This window comes from Trachurus trachurus (genome assembly GCF_905171665.1).
Source record: "Trachurus trachurus genome assembly, chromosome: 7".
Lineage (NCBI taxonomy): Eukaryota > Metazoa > Chordata > Actinopteri > Carangiformes > Carangidae > Trachurus > Trachurus trachurus.
Window position 1 is genome coordinate 9,710,107 of NC_139901.1, and position 18,704 is coordinate 9,728,810.

The following is an 18,704-nucleotide window of genomic DNA, read 5'->3' on the forward strand; positions in this document are numbered from 1 at the left end:
AACAGCAAACACAGCACGGAGGAAGCGGAGGACAGCATCACCGGACTTGCTGTAAGTTTTGAATGTTAATATTAGTATATTGTTAACATACTAACATTTATTTTGGGTGCGTGTCTGTGTTTTTTGTATGTGCTCTGCCGCTCTCCGGAAGGAAACGTTGTGCTAGCATAGCTAGTGATGGGCAATCGAGGCTTTGTTGAGGCTTCAACACCTTTTTCGAGTAATGATTCATTACTCGCGAGGCTTCACTGACACAGTGCTCCAGTACGACATCTAGTGTTCAATAAAATGAAGTGCAATTGAGACGTGTCATTCATTGGTTCATTGATTGTTTGAGATTTGATTTGCCATGCACACTCCTGTTCAACAAACGTTACATGGTTGTATGGTTTCAAGCTGACACAATAAAAATAAAAATATGAAATATAAAATAAACATGAAGTTTCTCATTTGGCATATGATTGTGATAGGCTTTCGGTATTGACTTAGCCTGATATAGCTAAGGCTCTGCTATGAATTACATTCTCCTCTGAAACAAGTCTAAACAGTCTATGGCTTTATACGATGTGAAATGTTGTAGATGGCAAATGTGATCTCATTTCAAAATAGAAAAGAAATATGGCAAGTTCGGCCAAGGATTCGATCTCACATCTATGAGGTGAAAGCCCAATGTAATCACGGTGCGCCACTGTCAACTTCATGGTACACAGTACGAGACGTATTAAATATTTCTGAAGCCCATATGGTCGTTGACGCTTCAATCGTTACAAATATGCGTGTTACAACGCTTAAATAAATTATTTTTCCTCTGCTCCACATATCATGTTATAGAATTCCTGGTACTGAATGCTACACTTTCCAACCAAATCTCTGCCGCCTCAGTTTCTATGTGATTCAAAGGCTCAGCTCAGCTCTCACAGAGAGCCGAGACAACCAAATCATTGACGGTGCTTCATGAATGACTGAAGCAGTAAAGTGGTTCATACGTCATCCAAGTGGCTCATATGTCACGTGATCTTTCCCAACCGAAACATCAACGTGACTCGAAGTGACTGCATCATGTGGCTTGAAAAAATGGACTGTAGTTTAGGAAATACTTCGGAAGTGTTGGACCAGGGTTAATGTTAGATATATGTAATGTATATAATATGTGTACGCCAATTAAAAGGAAAAAAAGACACCTCTCCGGGGTGTCGATCACATGTTGTTTGGGCATTAGTTCATGTCTCTAACCACTACTCTAACGCAACAACCCCAGTTTCACAATGGGGCGGACTTATATTGGATGCAAGAATTAATAGTGATATAGAAGACCACATGTTTTATTTGGCTGTTAAGATAATAACATGTGCTCTTCAAATACAAACTGGTGTAATTTTTATATGAGGCTAATGCAAATGCAGACTGCCTTATGATTTTGGCGAAGTATGCTTTGGGGGTTATTGATAATTTATGGTTGAAGACAGGGCAGAGGGTGTGCTTGAAGACAGGGCAGAGGGTGTGCTTGAAAAACTGGGCAGTGGACGTGCTTCTGTAACATTTTATGAGTTTTTATTCAAAAATAACAATTTACACATTGTGTGGGGATTCAGGCGGTTTCTCCTTTTCGAAAGGATTTCTCCCGCCTTTGAAAATGTCCGTTCACACGGTACGGATGAAGCTGGGGTGCATAAGAAATGTTTTGCTACTTTATACAGGTTGGGATAAGTGGCTTTGTTGCTGGTCCAGAATTTTAACGGGTCTTCTTTACGGTCCAGGGCAGGATCGGACAGGTAACGGTTCACTTCAATGATGGCGTTGGCAGTCGCATTTTGTGCTTGCCGCGCCCTGGTGGCATCATTGTCCAGCAGCCCCCACAGGTCAACTCCTGAAAAAAAACATCAGACCCATCAATACAAATGTAATTTTGTGTAGTTATTCATGATTAAATTTTTTTTTTTTTTTTTTTAAGTATATTTTTTGGCTTTTCATGCCTTTATTCAATAGGACAGTTGAGAGTGTGACAGGAAATGGGAGGCAGAGATGGGAGGAATGACATGCAAGATAGGGCCGTCCGACGCGGGACTCGAACCGGGGCCGCCTGCAGCGATGACTATAGCCTCAACACATGAGGCGGGTGCTCTACCAACTGAGCTAAACACCGCCCGTGATTAAATAATTTAAAAAGAAAAGAAAAGAAATACCGGTGGAGGCTGCTGCTGTTGCTGGAGGATCAATCGTTCCTTGTGGAGTGGACGGTGGCTGCTGCTGCTGCTGCTGCTGCTGCTGTGTGACATGAATGACTTTTGTGCACTCAGAGATTAGGCGCTCCTTATAGTGGGGCAGATAACTGTAATAATCGTTCACTTCTGGAAACAAGCACCAAAATTGGCACACATACTCCTTAGGGATTGCTCTTTTGATAAAACCCGTTAGCCACCTAAAAATTAAAGATGGCGGCCATTTTTCAAGATGGCCGCCATTGAATATACAGTAAAATTGCATTTCGGAATACAATCGCAAAGACTTGTCCTATTTTAATGATCTTAGTATCAAATAATACATTTTTCACTATGCAGAATCCAAATTTGGACCCATGGACTTACTCACTGGCTTCCTTGTACCATATATCAGTCCTGGAATCCTAATATTATGCTAAATTAGAGGTTAATTATGTCTGACTCGGCTAAAATGCATGGTAGTGTATATCGTAGTAGTGTTAGAGGTTTAGTATGTGTAGCATATTCCTGTACTAGGCTTCCAAGCTGGATATGACACAATTAAGTGTGTATGTGTGTGTAGGCCCCCACATACTAGACTCCGCGGACTCAATGCAGACCCAAAGCGAATACAGTAATATTGCATTTCGGAATACAATTGCAAAGACTTGTCCTATTTGAATGATCTTGGTGTCAAATAATACATTTTTCACTATGTAGAATCTGAATTTTCATGTTAAAAAATGTTGGGGGGAGTCTTGTACTCCTGGCAGGGTTACCCAAGCTGAACAGGTCGAAGAGTACAGACTAGACAAAGAGTGATCCCCCGTCGCTATTAGTCAAGTCAAGTCAAGTCAAGTCAATTTTATTTCTAGAGCACATTTAAAAACAACAGGTGTTGACCAAAGTGCTTTACATACAAGATTAATTCAAACAAAGACGGGACAGACACAAAGAAACATTAAAAACAACAAGTGAGGGGGAATGATGGTATGATGGTATGGGAGGTTCCAATGAGACTGAATTAAAAGCCAGAGAGAAGAGATAAGTTTTTAGCTGAGTTTTAGATGTCTGTGGAGGGTGAAGATCTGATTGTTTGTGGGAGACTATTCCATAGTTTGGGACCAATAACTGAAAAGACTCTGTCACCTCTTGTTTTTAGTTTTGTAGGTGGGATGAACAGCAATGACTTGTCAGTGGATCTGAGCAGACAAGAGGTAGAGTAGGGGATGAGGAGTTCTGAAATATAATCAGGTGCTAATCCATGCAATGCTTTAAAAACAAATAAAAGTATCTTAAAATGAATCCTATATTTAACAGGTAACCAGTGAAGTGTGGCCAATATAGGAAAGATATGGTTGATCTTTCTGGTACCAGTGATGAGTCTTGCTGCTGCATTTTGGATTAACTGTAAACGGGATAGGGCTGATTGGGTGATTCCGGAGTAGAGAGAATTACAGTAGTCTAGTCAGGAGGAAATTAAGGCGTGAACCATTCCAAATCTTTGGCTGACAGGAATGATTTGACTTTTGCAATGGATCTTAGACAGAAGAAGCTTGTGCTGCTGACTACTGAATTTATGTGTTTGTCGAATTTAAATCCAGAATCAAAGATGACACCAAGGTTTTTTGCATGTGGTTTTAAATGTGAAGACAGAGGACCAAGAGCACTGATGATGGAGGAGGAAGTCTCTGTGGGGCCAAAAACTAGGGGCTCAGTTTTATTTTGATTGAGCTGAAGGAAACTTTGAGCTATCCAAGATTTGATGTCCTTTATGCATAGTAATAGTGCACTGATAGTACCCAAGTCAGATATTTTCAACAGGAGATGTAACTGTGAATCATCGGCATAACAGTGGTAAGAGATATTGTATTTTCTTATCGAGCCCAGAGGAAGCATGTATAAAAAGAATAAAATAGGTCCTAAGATGGAGCCTTGTGGAACCCCACAAGGGATGGATGCAGAGGAAGAGTACATATTGTGCATTTGGACAGAGGCTGATCGACCTTGGAGATATGAGGAAAACCACTGAAGGGCCATTCCCTGGATACCAACAAGATGTTCTAGGTGGTCTTAGAGGATGGGGTGGTCTACAGTATTGAAAGCTGCTGAAAGATTTAATAGAATCAAGATGCAATGATCACCAGAGTCTAGAGATGTTAATCATTACTAACCCTCACCTGGCTGGCAGTGAGAGTAATAGACCTGGAGTTGCAACATGGTTGACTAGGTTTTGGAGCCTCACATAGAAATGAGGTGGAGAACATTATTGGCCAATGATCAGACAGAACATACAGTAACTATTGACTTGAACAATCAGGTCAGGGAGACCAGATGTTAAAATCAAGTCAAGAGTATGACCATGCACATGAGTAGGTTCTGTGACAGACTGGGTAAGATTGAAAGACTCAATTACATGCAGAAAATCACAGGTAAGTGCATTAGAAGGACAGCAGACATGGATGTTGAAGTCACCTAGAATTATTACATTGTCAGAATTAATGAGCACTGATGATAAAAAGTGGGAAAATTCTTCAATGAATGATTTGTTAATGGGCTATATATGAGTACACAGAGTACTGGAATTGATCTTTCAATCTTACACACCATATATTCAAAGCTTGTGTAATCATTAGTTGAGAAAAGTTTACAGTTAAAATTTTACTTAAAAACCATAGCAAGTCCTCCTCCCTGGCCAGTGGTGTGTGGTGAGTTAAGAAATGTAAAATTTGGAGGACACAATGCAGAAAAGGAGCTGATATCACCAGGTCTTTGCCAGGTTTCAGTAAGACATAAGGAGTCCAGGTTGTGAGTTGAAATAAAGTAATTTAGAATGAGACTTTTGTTTGAGAGTGATCTGACATTGATGAGTGACATTTGAGTCACAGCACTTGTAGAAGTATGGAGAAATGTACAAGGGTTTAACACAGATGGGCCAGGATAAGCAGCTGAAGGCCTAATGCTGATCAGGTTGTTGTGATTTTGTGGAGATCTACCAGGGACACTATGATTTGACATGGAGCTGGTGATGACTACATGTAATCTACACTAGATGCTAAGCTTATTAGACAGCACTGATAAATGGTACAAGTAAGCCAGTGAGTAAGTCCATGGGTCCAAATTTGGATTCTACATAGTGAAAAATGTATTATTTGACACCAAGATCATTCAAATAGGACAAGTCTTTGCAATTGTATTCTGAAATGCAATATTACTGTATCCGCTTTGGGTCTGCATTGAGTCCGCGGAGTCTAGTATGTGGGGGCCTACACACACATACACACCTAATTGTGTCATATCCAGCTTGGAAGCCTAGTACAGGAATATGCTACACATACTAAACCTCTAACACTACTACGATATACACTACCGTGCATTTTAGCCGAGTCAGACATAATTAACCTCTAATTTAGCATAATATTAGGATTCCAGGACTGATATATGGTACAAGGAAGCCAGTGAGTAAGTCCATGGGTCCAAATTTGGATTCTGCATAGTGAAAAATGTATTATTTGATACCAAGATCATTAAAATAGGACAAGTCTTTGCGATTGTATTCCGAAATGCAATTTTACTGTATATTCAATGGCGGCCATCTTGAAAAATGGCCGCCATCTTTAATTTTTAGGTGGCTAACGGGTTTTATCAAAAGAGCAATCCCTAAGGAGTATGTGTGCCAATTTTGGTGCTTGTTTCCAGAAGTGAACGATTCTTTTGTAATTTTGCAGTTATCTGCCCCACTATTAACAAACGTCACCACCCTCAGGCTGGAAAAGCCGAATGTTTTGAACCTAGGGTCAATCATCGTCGCCACTGACAGTGAGCTCTCCTTCTCCTTGTCTTGCAGTCTGTCCACCAGACACCTGATGAGGTTTCGTGCCAGATGTTTGGCCATGTCAGTGGACAGCTGCGGCTCAAGCTGTTCGATGGTGTGACGAAGGACCCGGTAGAGGGGGATGACCTTAGAGGCCGACACTCGTTTTTCCTCTGACAACTCCACAGTTGCAACCTGGAATGCTGCCAACACCTGAAATGACATTGTCAGAATGCATAAACTGTGTAGCAACTTTGGTTACATTGCGGATGTTGTGTAGTGAGTAAACCGTTAATGACTGTGAAATACATACCTTGATGCATTGCTCAGTGCTTTCATACTGCAGGTGTGTGAGTGGGGTCAGGTCAGTGTTGAGCGTGGCAAGTGCTGCTGCCACTGCCTCTCTCTCTTCATGCATTCTTTGCAGCATGTGGAAGGTGCTGTTCCAGCGGGTGTCCACCTCCAATGTCAACTTCCGTGCACTGCGGCCCAGTTGCTGCTGCATGTGCACAAGCCTCTGTTTTGCTGTTTTAAACAGCGTGACAATTTTCCGGGTCAAGGCTCGGATCTCCTCAAGGCCCGGAGTTGCCTCGATGGAATTTTTCACCACAAGGTTGAGGCAATGTGCAATGCACTTGCTGTGCCTGAGGTTCAGATTATTTGCTGCAGCGATCATGTTACTGGCCGAGTCCGTCACCATACAGCGCACTTTGTTTTTAAGACCCCACTCACCCAACATTGAGTCGACCTCTGCGGCTATGTGGGCAGCGGTGTGGGTCGCTGGAAAAGGCGTCGTCCCCAGAAGAGCAGTGGACAGCTGGTCACTTGCGTTGATAAAATGGCATGTGACCGCAAGATAGGCATCTGTGTTAATAGATGTCCACATGTCGGAAGTGAGACTCACAGTCTCAACTTTCTGGAGTGCCGCCTTTGCCTTCTCCTTCTCCTCCTCATATTTAGTAGCCACCATTGCCTTCACAGTTTTTCTCGTTGGCAGAGAGTAGGTGGGGTCCAGCTTGGCCACAAACTCCCTGAATCCAACGTCCTCCACCACAGAGAACGGCTGCGAATCCTGGACGATGAAGTTCACCAAAGCTTCATCCAGCTCTCGCTTTCTATTGCCTAATAACAAACAACAATGCATTAGGTTACATATAGACTTACTGAAATGTATCACAAGGTAATATAAAACACACTTGTGGGAATTATCATGTGTAGGTCTACCTGGGTTACTTGCAATAGGGGGCGGCTGCCTGTTCTCCGGTGCCGGATCAGTGTCTCTTCCATGCTTGGCACGCAAATGCCTCAGCATGGAGGAGGTGTTGTTGCTGTACGCCAGCTTCGCATCACACAACATACACTGGACCTGTGAAACAATGTTCACAAAGTTCATCCCGATTTGAATGCATTCACGCTAAGGACAATAATTGTGTTATTACGTTCTGACTATCTCAACAGTGACATCATTGTGCTCGAGGCCTTGGCAGCTTTTAGTGTCAATTAATTCACCCACAGTTGAAATAAAAGCAACAGCGTTCTTACCTTATTATCCGGCAACAACTGGAAGTCGTCCCATGCTCGGGACCTTTTCCTGGTTGGTTCCCGCTGAGGCTCCATATCTCTCTCTCTCTCTCTCTCTCTCTCTCTCTCTGTGTGTGTCTCTGTCTCTGTCTCTCTCTCTCTGTCTCTCTCTCTCTCTCTCTCTCTCTCTATATATATATATATATATATATATATATATATATATATATATATATATATATAAATAATTGTATATATATAAATGTATAAGGTGTGTGTGTGTGTGTGTGTGTGTCTGTGTATCTATCTATTTATCTATATGTAATATTATACTATATCCAGGACTATATCTATATAACTACTTTATCTAACTATATTATCTACCTGTCTGTCAAATTCTCCACAAAATACGCTAAATACACTAATCTCTCTCTCAATCGCAACAAACCAACCAACCTACTCTGCAAAGACATATTCAAATGAACGCCATTTAAAAGGATACCCAATCCCTGAACGGTCCCAAGCCCGCCAAGTGTTTCACATGACAAACCGAACCAATCAGGTGCTTCGTTTGACGTTCGAACCACTCAACTGCTTCAAACGTCATCCAAGTGGTTCATACGTCACAAGTCACGTGACCAAACCACGCCTCGGCACAGTGGTTCGATACAAATGCTTCATGAGCTACCGCGCATGTGTCGGAGCCTCGGGTGTCATATCAGAGACCCATCACTAAGCATAGCAGGGCTGCAGCAACTTAACTGTCTGCAGTGAGAGAGAATGAGAATGCAACCGGTTGTTTTGGTAGGAGCTTTTCTGGTTGTCGACGCAACAGTCTTGGCATGTTTTTGTTTATTTCGGTCATATTATGCTGTAGAAAAGCGGTTCAACTACTGGGGGACTTTCCTCTTTCAAATACACCCTACACTATGTTATTCGCAGTTAGTATAGAGCATGGCGCAGGCACACTGCAAGTCTGACTGTGTGCGTCTTCTAGGGGCGCTTGTTTTAAATTCTGTGTGAGCACCAGGTGAGCACTGACACACGGAGATTGCTGTTAACACATGACACAGAAAGAGTAGACGCCGCATCGAACGCTGGGGCGCGGGAAATGCGGCCGCCATCTTGGACCGGTCATTCAGTTGAGCAGCAGAAGTAACAGGATGCCAGAGCACTATGCTTATTATTTATCTTCCAATCAGCAGACCATCGAAAACAGCTGGCTCTGCCCAAGATTGTAAAACAGGCAACATCAGTGACCAAAAATAAGTTAAAAACTACGACGCTGCTCAGTTTGGTGGGCTCAAGAGGTAGGCCTACACCAGGGGCGGGCTGGGGTTGAAATTCAGCCCGGGAGCTTGGTTTGGAGAGGCCTTTTATCCGATCGCACGAAGGGCACAAGTAGAACCGTAATTTAATTTAAACACAAATACTTTATTTTCAACCAACAAAACTAGTGTGTGTGTGTGTGTGTGTGTGTGTGTGTGTGTGTGTGTGTGTGTGTGAATACCTGTTCAATATACTGTACAAACTGCTGCTCCTCCTTTCTCTCTCTCCCTCCCTCTCCTCCTCTCCTTTCTCCTCTCCCTGTTTAATCCTCCTTTTTCTACTCCTCTTCCTCCTCTTCTTTCTCCTCCTCTTCAACTTCTTTCTCCTCCTCTTCATCTTCTTTCTCCTCTCCCTGTTAAATCATCCTCTTTCTCCCCCTCCTCTTCTTTCTCCTCCTCCTCCTCCTCTTCTTTCTCCTCTCCCTGTTTAATCCTCCTTTTTCTCCTCCTCCTCTTCTTTCTCCTCTCTCTGTGTAATCCTCCTTTTTCTACTCCTCCTCTTCTTTCTCCTCTCCCTGTTTAATCCTCCTTTTTCTACTCCTTCTCCTCCTCTTCTTTCTCCTCTCCCTGTTTAATCCTCCTCTTTCTCCTCCTCCCCCTCTTCTTTCTCCTCCTCTTCATCTTCTTTCTCCTCTCCCTGTTAAATCCTCCTCTTTCTCCCCATCCTCTTCTTTCTCCTCCTCCTCCTCTTCTTTCTCCTCTCCCTGTTTAATCCTCCTTTTTCTCCTCCTCCTCTTCTTTCTCCTCTCCCTGTGTAATCCTCCTTTTTCTACTCCTCCTCCTCTTCTTTCTCCTCTCCCTGTTTAATCCTCCTCTTTCTCCTCCTCCTCTTCTATCTCCTCTCCCTGTTTAATCCTCCTCTTCCTCCTCCTCCTCTTCTATCTCCTCTCCCTGTTTAATCCTCCTCTTCCTCCTACTCTTCTTTCTCCTCCTCTTCATCTTCTTTCTCCTCCCTGTTTAATCCTCCTCTTCTTCCTCCTCCTCTTCATCTTCTTCCTCAATGTATTCCTATTCCTCGTCCTTCTTCCTCCTTCTGCTCATTCTCTTCCTCCTCTCCTTATTATCTAAACAGTGTGAGTACCTTTTCTGACCTGTTTAGATGTTAACATTCTGCTCTAATTTTCTCTCTTGAGAAAACCCTAACCCTCCGCTTCATCCACCTCCTCCTCCTCCTCCTCTTCGTCCTCTTCCTCCTTCTCCTTCTCCTCCTCCTCCTTCTACTCCTTCTCCTGTCCCTCCTCATCTGTCCCTCTCTCCTCCTCACTCTCATGACTGGCATTATCTGTGTCTAACATTAACAGCAACAATGATAACATTTATAGTACTTTTGCAAATAATTCAGTGTTAGAACACAAACAAAATCTAAAATTCGTTTTACATTAAAAAAAAAAAAAAATCTGACCACCGGCCGGTTCGGCCCAGAACAGACCGGCCGTTCGGGAATCCTCCCGAACCTCCCTGTGGCCACCCCGCCCCTGGCCTACACTTACCCCTGCCTGTAAATGTTGATATTGACCAACTCCTTCATGTCACACACGCATGCAGAGAAACATAATTTGTTCATTTCGGGGGCAACTGTGTGTCTTTCTGCAAAGGTTTCACAGTTGGTGTGTAATGAGTAGCGGCGAGTTCCTGGGGTGACGTTACAGCGCCCATTCCCTATTGAATTACTTTTCACAAATAAGGTTGAACATTACTATTGGTTGCATTTTGTGAATCGAATATTTATTTATTCTCTCTCTCGCTCTGGTTTACATATATTTTCATTTTGGTCACCTTGGTGTCTCGCACTCTGTGTTTCCACAGATCCACTGGAGCTCCATCTCTCTGCACCAGCCGCTGCCTGCATCGCCCCCCTTTCCCCCTGCTGTTAGATCGGCCTGGCCTCCCTTCCCATGGACCAGTGTGCCACCCAGTCCTCCCCATTGAGCTGGCCAGCTCCCCCTGCCTGGGATTCAGGTTTAAAAGGTGTGTTCGGTTGTGTTTTTGGACTGTGGAAGTTACCACATGGAGATGTTCCTGGTCACTGTTCAGAGTAACCCTGCACTAAGCAAACTCTACTCTGTCTAGAACTCACTAAGATAACTTAGGAAACAGAGCTGGCTGTTAACATTTCACTGCATTACATGTATGTGACACAGTCTCAGCTCAACTCATAGCCAGCACTCAGTGACTCAGTGAGCACAGACTTTGCAGAGTAATCAATCGGAATACAAGTCACTTGTTTTCCGCAGCTGGGGCTTCGTGGGCCGTCAGGCACCCCGTTCCCTTAAATACAGATACCGATCCCGTGGGGGGTTGATCACGTGCAGTGATGTGGTGCATGTCAGTCTCTGTTCGGACCCGGGGCCACAACAGAGGCGACTGCACTTACAGCTGGACTGGTCTTCCTACCACAGGTTCGGGCAGTATGAGATGTCTGTCATAGTGTCCAAAGGGCTTCTCTGGATCTCTCACTGTTCCTTATTCACTTCCTTACGCCCTCCACATTCCCTTCCGGGGCCAAGTACGTGGGGCACATACTCTCTGTTTGTTTCCGTGGTACTGGTGCTTTCGCCTGGGATTCAGGTTTAAAGGGTGCGTTTGGGTGTATTTTTGGACTGTGGAATTTACCACATGGAGATGTTCCTGGTCACTGTTCAGAGTACTCAACCCTGCACTAAGCGAACTCTACTTTGTCTAGAACTCACTAAGATCACTTGGGATACAGAGCTGGCTGTTAACATTTCACTGCATTACATGTATGTGACACAGTCTCAGCTCAACTCATAGCTCTCTCTTCTCAGTACATTTTTGAACTGTCAATTTCTGTTGTACTTTGTAGTTTGGCCTTGGTGTCTCGCACTCTCTCTCTGTGTTTCCGCAGATCCACCGGAGCTCCATCTCTCTGCACCAGCCGCTGCCTGCATCGCCCCCCTTTCCCCCTGCTGTTAGACCGGCCTGGCCTCCCTTCCCATGGACCAGTGTGCCACCCAGTCCTCCCCATTGAGCTGGTCAGCTCCCCCTGCCTGGGATTCAGGTTTAAAAGGTGTGTTCGGTTGTGTTTTTGGACTGTGGAAGTTACCACATGGAGATGTTCCTGGTCACTGTTCAGAGTAACCCTGCACTAAGCAAACTCTACTCTGTCTAGAACTCACTAAGATAACTTAGGAAACAGAGCTGGCTGTTAACATTTCACTGCATTACATGTATGTGACACAGTCTCAGCTCAACTCATAGCCAGCACTCAGTGACTCAGTGAGCACAGACTTTGCAGAGTAATCAATCGGAATACAAGTCACTTGTTTTCCGCAGCTGGGGCTTCGTGGGCCGTCAGGCACCCCGTTCTCTTAAATACAGATACCGATCCCGTGGGGGGTTGATCACGTGCAGTGATGTGGTGCATGTCAGTCTCTGTTCGGACCCGGGGCCACAACAGAGGCGACTGCACTTACAGCTGGACTGGTCTTCCTACCACAGGTTCGGGCAGTACGAGATGTCTGTCATAGTGTCCAAAGGGCTTCTCTGGATCTCTCACTGTTCCTTATTCACTTCCTTACGCCCTCCACATTCCCTTCCGGGGCCAAGTACGTGGGGCACATACTCTCTGTTTGTTTCCGTGGTACTGGTGCTTTCGCCTGGGATTCAGGTTTAAAGGGTGCGTTTGGTTGTGTTTTTGGACTGTGGAATTTACCACATGGAGATGTTCCTGGTCACTGTTCAGAGTACTCAACCCTGCACTAAGCAAACTCTACTCTGTCTACAACTCACTAAGATCACTTGGGATACAGAGCTGGCTGTTAACATTTCACTGCATTACATGTATGTGACACAGTCTCAGCTCAACTCATAGCTCTCTCTTCTCAGTACATTTTTGAACTGTCAATTTCTGTTGTACTTTGTCGTTTGGCCTTGGTGTCTCGCACTCTCTCTCTGTGTTTCCGCAGATCCACCGGAGCTCCATCTCTCTGCACCAGCCGCTGCCTGCATCGCCCCCCTTTCCCCCTGCTGTTAGATCGGCCTGGCCTCCCTTCCCATGGACCAGTGTGCCACCCAGTCCTCCCCATTGAGCTGGCCAGCTCCCCCTGCCTGGGATTCAGGTTTAAAAGGTGTGTTCGGTTGTGTTTTTGGACTGTGGAAGTTACCACATGGAGATGTTCCTGGTCACTGTTCAGAGTAACCCTGCACTAAGCAAACTCTACTCTGTCTAGAACTCACTAAGATAACTTAGGAAACAGAGCTGGCTGTTAACATTTCACTGCATTACATGTATGTGACACAGTCTCAGCTCAACTCATAGCCAGCACTCAGTGACTCAGTGAGCACAAACTTTGCAGAGTAATCAATCGGAATACAAGTCACTTGTTTTCCGCAGCTGGGGCTTCGTGGGCCGTCAGGCACCCCGTTCCCTTAAATACAGATACCGATCCCGTGGGGGGTTGATCACGTGCAGTGATGAGGTGCATGTCAGTCTCTGTTCGGACCCGGGGCCACAACAGAGGCGACTGCACTTACAGCTGGACTGGTCTTCCTACTACGGGTTCGGGCAGTACGAGATGTCTGTCATAGTGTCCAAAGGGCTTCTCTGGATCTCTCACTGTTCCTTATTCACTTCCTTACGCCCTCCACATTCCCTTCCGGGGCCAAGTACGTGGGGCACATACTCTCTGTTTGTTTCCATGGTACTGGTGCTTTCGCCTGGGATTCAGGTTTAAAGGGTGCGTTTGGTTGTGTTTTTGGACTGTGGAATTTACCACATGGAGATGTTCCTGGTCACTGTTCAGAGTACTCAACCCTGCACTAAGCAAACTCTACTCTGTCTAGAACTCACTAAGATCACTTAGGATACAGAGCTGGCTGTTAACATTTCACTGCATTACATGTATGTGACACAGTCTCAGCTCAACTCATAGCTCTCTCTTCTCAGTACATTTTTGAACTGTCAATTTCTGTTGTACTTTGTAGTTTGGCCTTGGTGTCTCGCACTCTCTCTCTGTGTTTCCGCAGATCCACCGGAGCTCCATCTCTCTGCACCAGCCGCTGCCTGCATCGCCCCCCTTTCCCCCTGCTGTTAGACCGGCCTGGCCTCCCTTCCCATGGACCAGTGTGCCACCCAGTCCTCCCCATTGAGCTGGCCAGCTCCCCCTGCCCCCCCCCCCCCCCCCCCCCCCCCCCCACACACACACACACACACACACGCCAGACAATTCCTCTCTTTTTTGGTCCTGACCCGTTTGCATCCCTGAAGATAACTTAGGATACAGAGCTGGCTGTTAACATTTCACTGCATTACATGTATGTGACACAGTCTCAGCTCAACTCATAGCCAGCACTCAGTGACCCAGTGAGCACAGACTTTGCAGAGTAATCAATCGGAATACAAGTCACTTGTTTTCCGCAGCTGGGGCTTCGTGGGCCGTCAGGCACCCCGTTCCCTTAAATAATACCGATCCCGTGGGGGGTTGATCACGTGCAGTGATGTGGTGCATGTCAATCTCTGTTCGGACCCGGGGCCACAACAGAGGCGACTGCACTTACAGCTGGACTGGTCTTCCTACTACATGTTCGGTCAGTACGAGATGTCTCCCCCCCCCCCCCCCCCCCTTTCCCCCTGCTGTTAGACTGGCCTGGCCTCCCTTCCCATGGACCAGTGTGCCACCCAGTCCTCCCCATTGAGCTGGCCAGCTCTCCCCCCCCCCTCACCAGAAGCTGCCTTCATCAACTCTTGCTACATTTCCATGTTTCCCACATTCTGTGTCATAAATTGTAAACTGTTTTGTCTTGTCTGTAACAACATCTATTGCACGTCTGCCCGTCCTGGGTGAGGGATCCCTCCTCTGTTGCTCACCCTGAGGTTTCTCCGCTTTTTCCCTGTTAAAGGGGTTTTCTATGGAGTTTTTCCTCAGTCGATTTGAGGGTCTAAGGGCATGGGATGTTGTTATGATGCCATGTAAAGCCCTTTGAGACAAACTGTTTGTAATAAACGGGCTATACAAATAAAATTGCCTTTCCAATTGCCTTACTCTGTCTAGAACTCACTAAGATAACTTAGGATACAGAGCTGGCTGTTAACATTTCACTGCATTACATGTATGTGACACAGTCTCAGCTCAACTCATAGCCAGCACTCAGTGGCCCAGTGAGCACAGACTTTGCAGAGTAATCAATCGGAATAGGAGTCACTAGTTTTCCGCTTGTGGGCCGTCAGGCACCCCGTTCCCTTAAATACAGATACCGATCCCGTGGGGGGTTGATCATGTGCAGTGATGTGGTGCATGTGGCTCTCTGTTCGGACCCGGGGCCACAACAGAGGCGACTGCACTTACAGCTGGACTGGTCTTCCTACTACAGGTTCGGGCAGTACGAGATGTCTGTCATAGTGTCCAAGAATGCTCCCAGAATTCAGGTCTGTTAGTGACTCCCAGTATCTCTAAAAACAGACTGGGAGGTAGAGCCTTCAGTTACCGGGCTCCTTTACTGTGGAACCAGCTCTCTCCATGGGTCAGAGAGGCAGACACTCTAACTACATTCAAGTCCAGGCCAGAGAGGTTCTGATATTGAGGAGACAGACCACTTTGAATGGGCCAAATATGGCGCATGTCCCGCCCCCTTTCATCAACAGCCATCACATTGTCCCCCCCAAAAAAATAAATAAATAAAAAATTTAAAGGAAAAAACTTGTAGAGGTGCACGTCCACAGCAGCAGACAGAGAGGGGAAAAAGCCAGCACAACTCTCAAAATCCTTTTGATGCTCTTTATTATAGGACAGGCAAGCACAGACGTTTCGACCAAAGTCTTTTTCAATGTGAGATCACAGGTGACTGAAGTGAGAGATAAGTACCATCAGACTGATTACCACAGGTGTGAAACATTCTTCAGTCAGTCGACCTCCTCACGAAATAATTAGTCTCCTCTACATACGTACATAGACAATATACACATAAGGCGCACATGGCAAAAAATATTAATAACAGTAGCCTAAATAATTCAATATTGTATACAAAAATATATCTGAATGTAAACAATTGCACAAAAGTGCAAAAAATATACATTAACTCTTTGACTGCCAGCCATTCTCACAGCAGCTTCCTCCAGCTTGCCAGGCATTTTCCAGCTTTTTGACTGATTTCCGTAGACCCACCATATATTATGTACTGTTACTACATACACATTCAACCCATCAAAGGAAAGATGAGGGTCTCTACTTTCCAGCTAAAGAACCTGTTTGTTTCTATCTTCTTCCAGTCTTGTAAAATTGGCGGTTGAATATAGGTTACTTTAGCCCAAAATGCCATTTTGGCACCAAAATCTTGAGAAAAAGAGGTTTTTGTGTCGGGTGTCATTTTTAGGTGTACCAGTACAATTGGCTCCTTTATATTTTGCCTTAGTGATGCCTCAACATCTGTACAGTTGTTCTCTTGTAAACAACAACTAAATCAACACTGACAAATGACTTTTGATGACAAAAGACAAAACATTTAGCTACTGACACACACTACTGCAGCCTCTTTTCTTTCTTTTCTTTGAATTACAACTCTTTCTTTCCTTTTTTTTGTTTGTGTGCGTACGTGACGTGTCCGTGTGTGTGTGTGTGTGTGTGTGCGTGCGTGCGTGTCTTTGTGTGTGTGCGTGCGCGGATCAGTTCGACAGGTTTTTGTAGCCGAAACACGGCGCTTTAGATCAGATCCAGCTTCCTCTGGTCAGCCAGGCAGCGGCCTCACTCTCTCTGTCTCACACACACATCTACACGCACACACATCAACAAACACAGCCTACAGCTCTGGCTGACGTCCCCCCCTGAACTCACAATCACAGACAGTCTGCTCACAACAGACACTCCCACCACCTTTAGCTCTCCTCGTCACGTTCGCCCGCGCCGTCCGCTCCTCATCCACACTAGATCGCGGGATTTTCAAGCTGCTATCCGAGTGATTTCTCGCAAAATCTGGCGACTTTCCAAACGCTCTTGACGACTAACGACGAGCGATCAACGGGGTTGTTGTTACTAACGTGTGTGCTTTGTATCACGGAGCTTCGACGAGCCGCCGAGCCGCCATGAGCCCCGCCGCCGCCCCCGAAGCTCTCACCGGCGGCCAGAGTGTCACGGAGCGGCACCGCTGCAGTCAGACACCCGCTCCGCTCCGTGAGGGGGGAAAAACACGCTATATTTTTTATATCTCTCAATCCAAATGTGTTTTTCTGCACTTTATTTCTGATCTTCACATGAGGAGTAGGGCAAGACATTCAACATGGCATTGCCATTAAAAAAACGCTAAGACGAGTTATCTCGTCTTTGGCAGACTACGCTTGGATTCGCTAAGACGAGATAACTCGTCTTTGGCAGTCAAAGAGTTAATATAAGAAAAAGCAAAAATAAACAGATCAAAAAAATTATATCAAGGCACAATTACCCCACAAGAAAAGAATGCTTTGAGTTATCCAAAGACAATTCTATTGTTATTCATAAAGCTGACAAGGGTGGGGCTATCGTTGTACAAGATAAAGAGGCGTACAGAAAGAGATTTTGAGACAACTGAGTGATAGCTCTTTTTATACACCTCTTACAGGTGATCCCACGGTTAAATTTATTAAAGTGGATGATTTTTTGATCAAAGCTGTAAACGAGTTGTTTATCTCTCAAAATGAATATAAGTTCCTACTACCCAGTACGTCCAGTTTTTTATACACTTCCTAAGATTCATAAGAGCAATGTAGAACCAGTGCCCGGCCAGCCCATTGTAGCTGGCACACAGTCTCTTACGGAACCTATTTCCCAGTATCTTGACTTACACATTAAAACAGAGGTTTCTCGATTTCCTTCTTTTCTAAAAGACACTACTGATTTTTTTAACAAAGTTGATGCTTTACACAATATTCAACATGATGCATTTGTTTGTACTATGGATGTCACTAGCTTATACACCAATGTGCCACACGCAGCTGGATTAGAGGCCTTGGAATATTATTTTAAGAGAAGAGATGTCCTCACTCCTCCCACTGATTTCCTGTTGAAAATGTCTGACCTTATTTTGAATAGGAACTATTTCAAGTTTGAAGACTCTTTTTATTTGCAATGCCAAGGTGTTAGTATGGGCAGTCCTTGCTTTCCTAATTATGCTAATTTATTTATGGGCAAGTTTGAGGAGGACTTTGTTTATAACAACCCTTTTTCATTAACTCTAGACCGGACGGCGGCAAAAAAAAGAAAAGAAGCCGGTGGTCTGCCGATCCGAGCTATTAAATGTTTTCAACCTGAACCCGGTACATCCGGTCGTGTTGTTCAGTCCGGCCCGTTGTGACCTTGGACTGACACAAGGAGAGAGCCAGGGGCCATACAGTCTGTGGGCAGTACACGTTTATTTACGAGAAGTTTAATCGGTGCTTGTAAATGAATGCTGCGCTGGATACGACTCTTTCCTTCTATTCTTACTCTTTTAAACAGAACCAATTATATATTTTCCATGTTTGCTGCATAACATTTGTTCAAAATGAATTTAAAACCTGTCCTGTACACAGTAGACGCCTGTCTAAACAGATGCTGGGTCAGTTGTTTTGCCTCCAGTGAACATCTTGACGTCACAGTGACGTAGGCCGCGAAGGGGTCTATAGCAGAGACTCTATTTCTTTTTTGGATGTACTGTATGTGTTAACAAAACTGAATGACTCAATACTAAAGTGTATAGACCAGTAAAGAGCCAGTTACTTAGAGTTAAAAGAATTTGCAGTAATGATGCTGCTTTTGAAGAACAAGCTACAGAGGTGTGTGCCCGTCTTTTATCAAGGGGCTATGATAATTGCCTACAGAGAGTTAGGCTAATAGAGAGAAAAGATATGTTAACACCTAAACCTCCCCCTCCTACCCC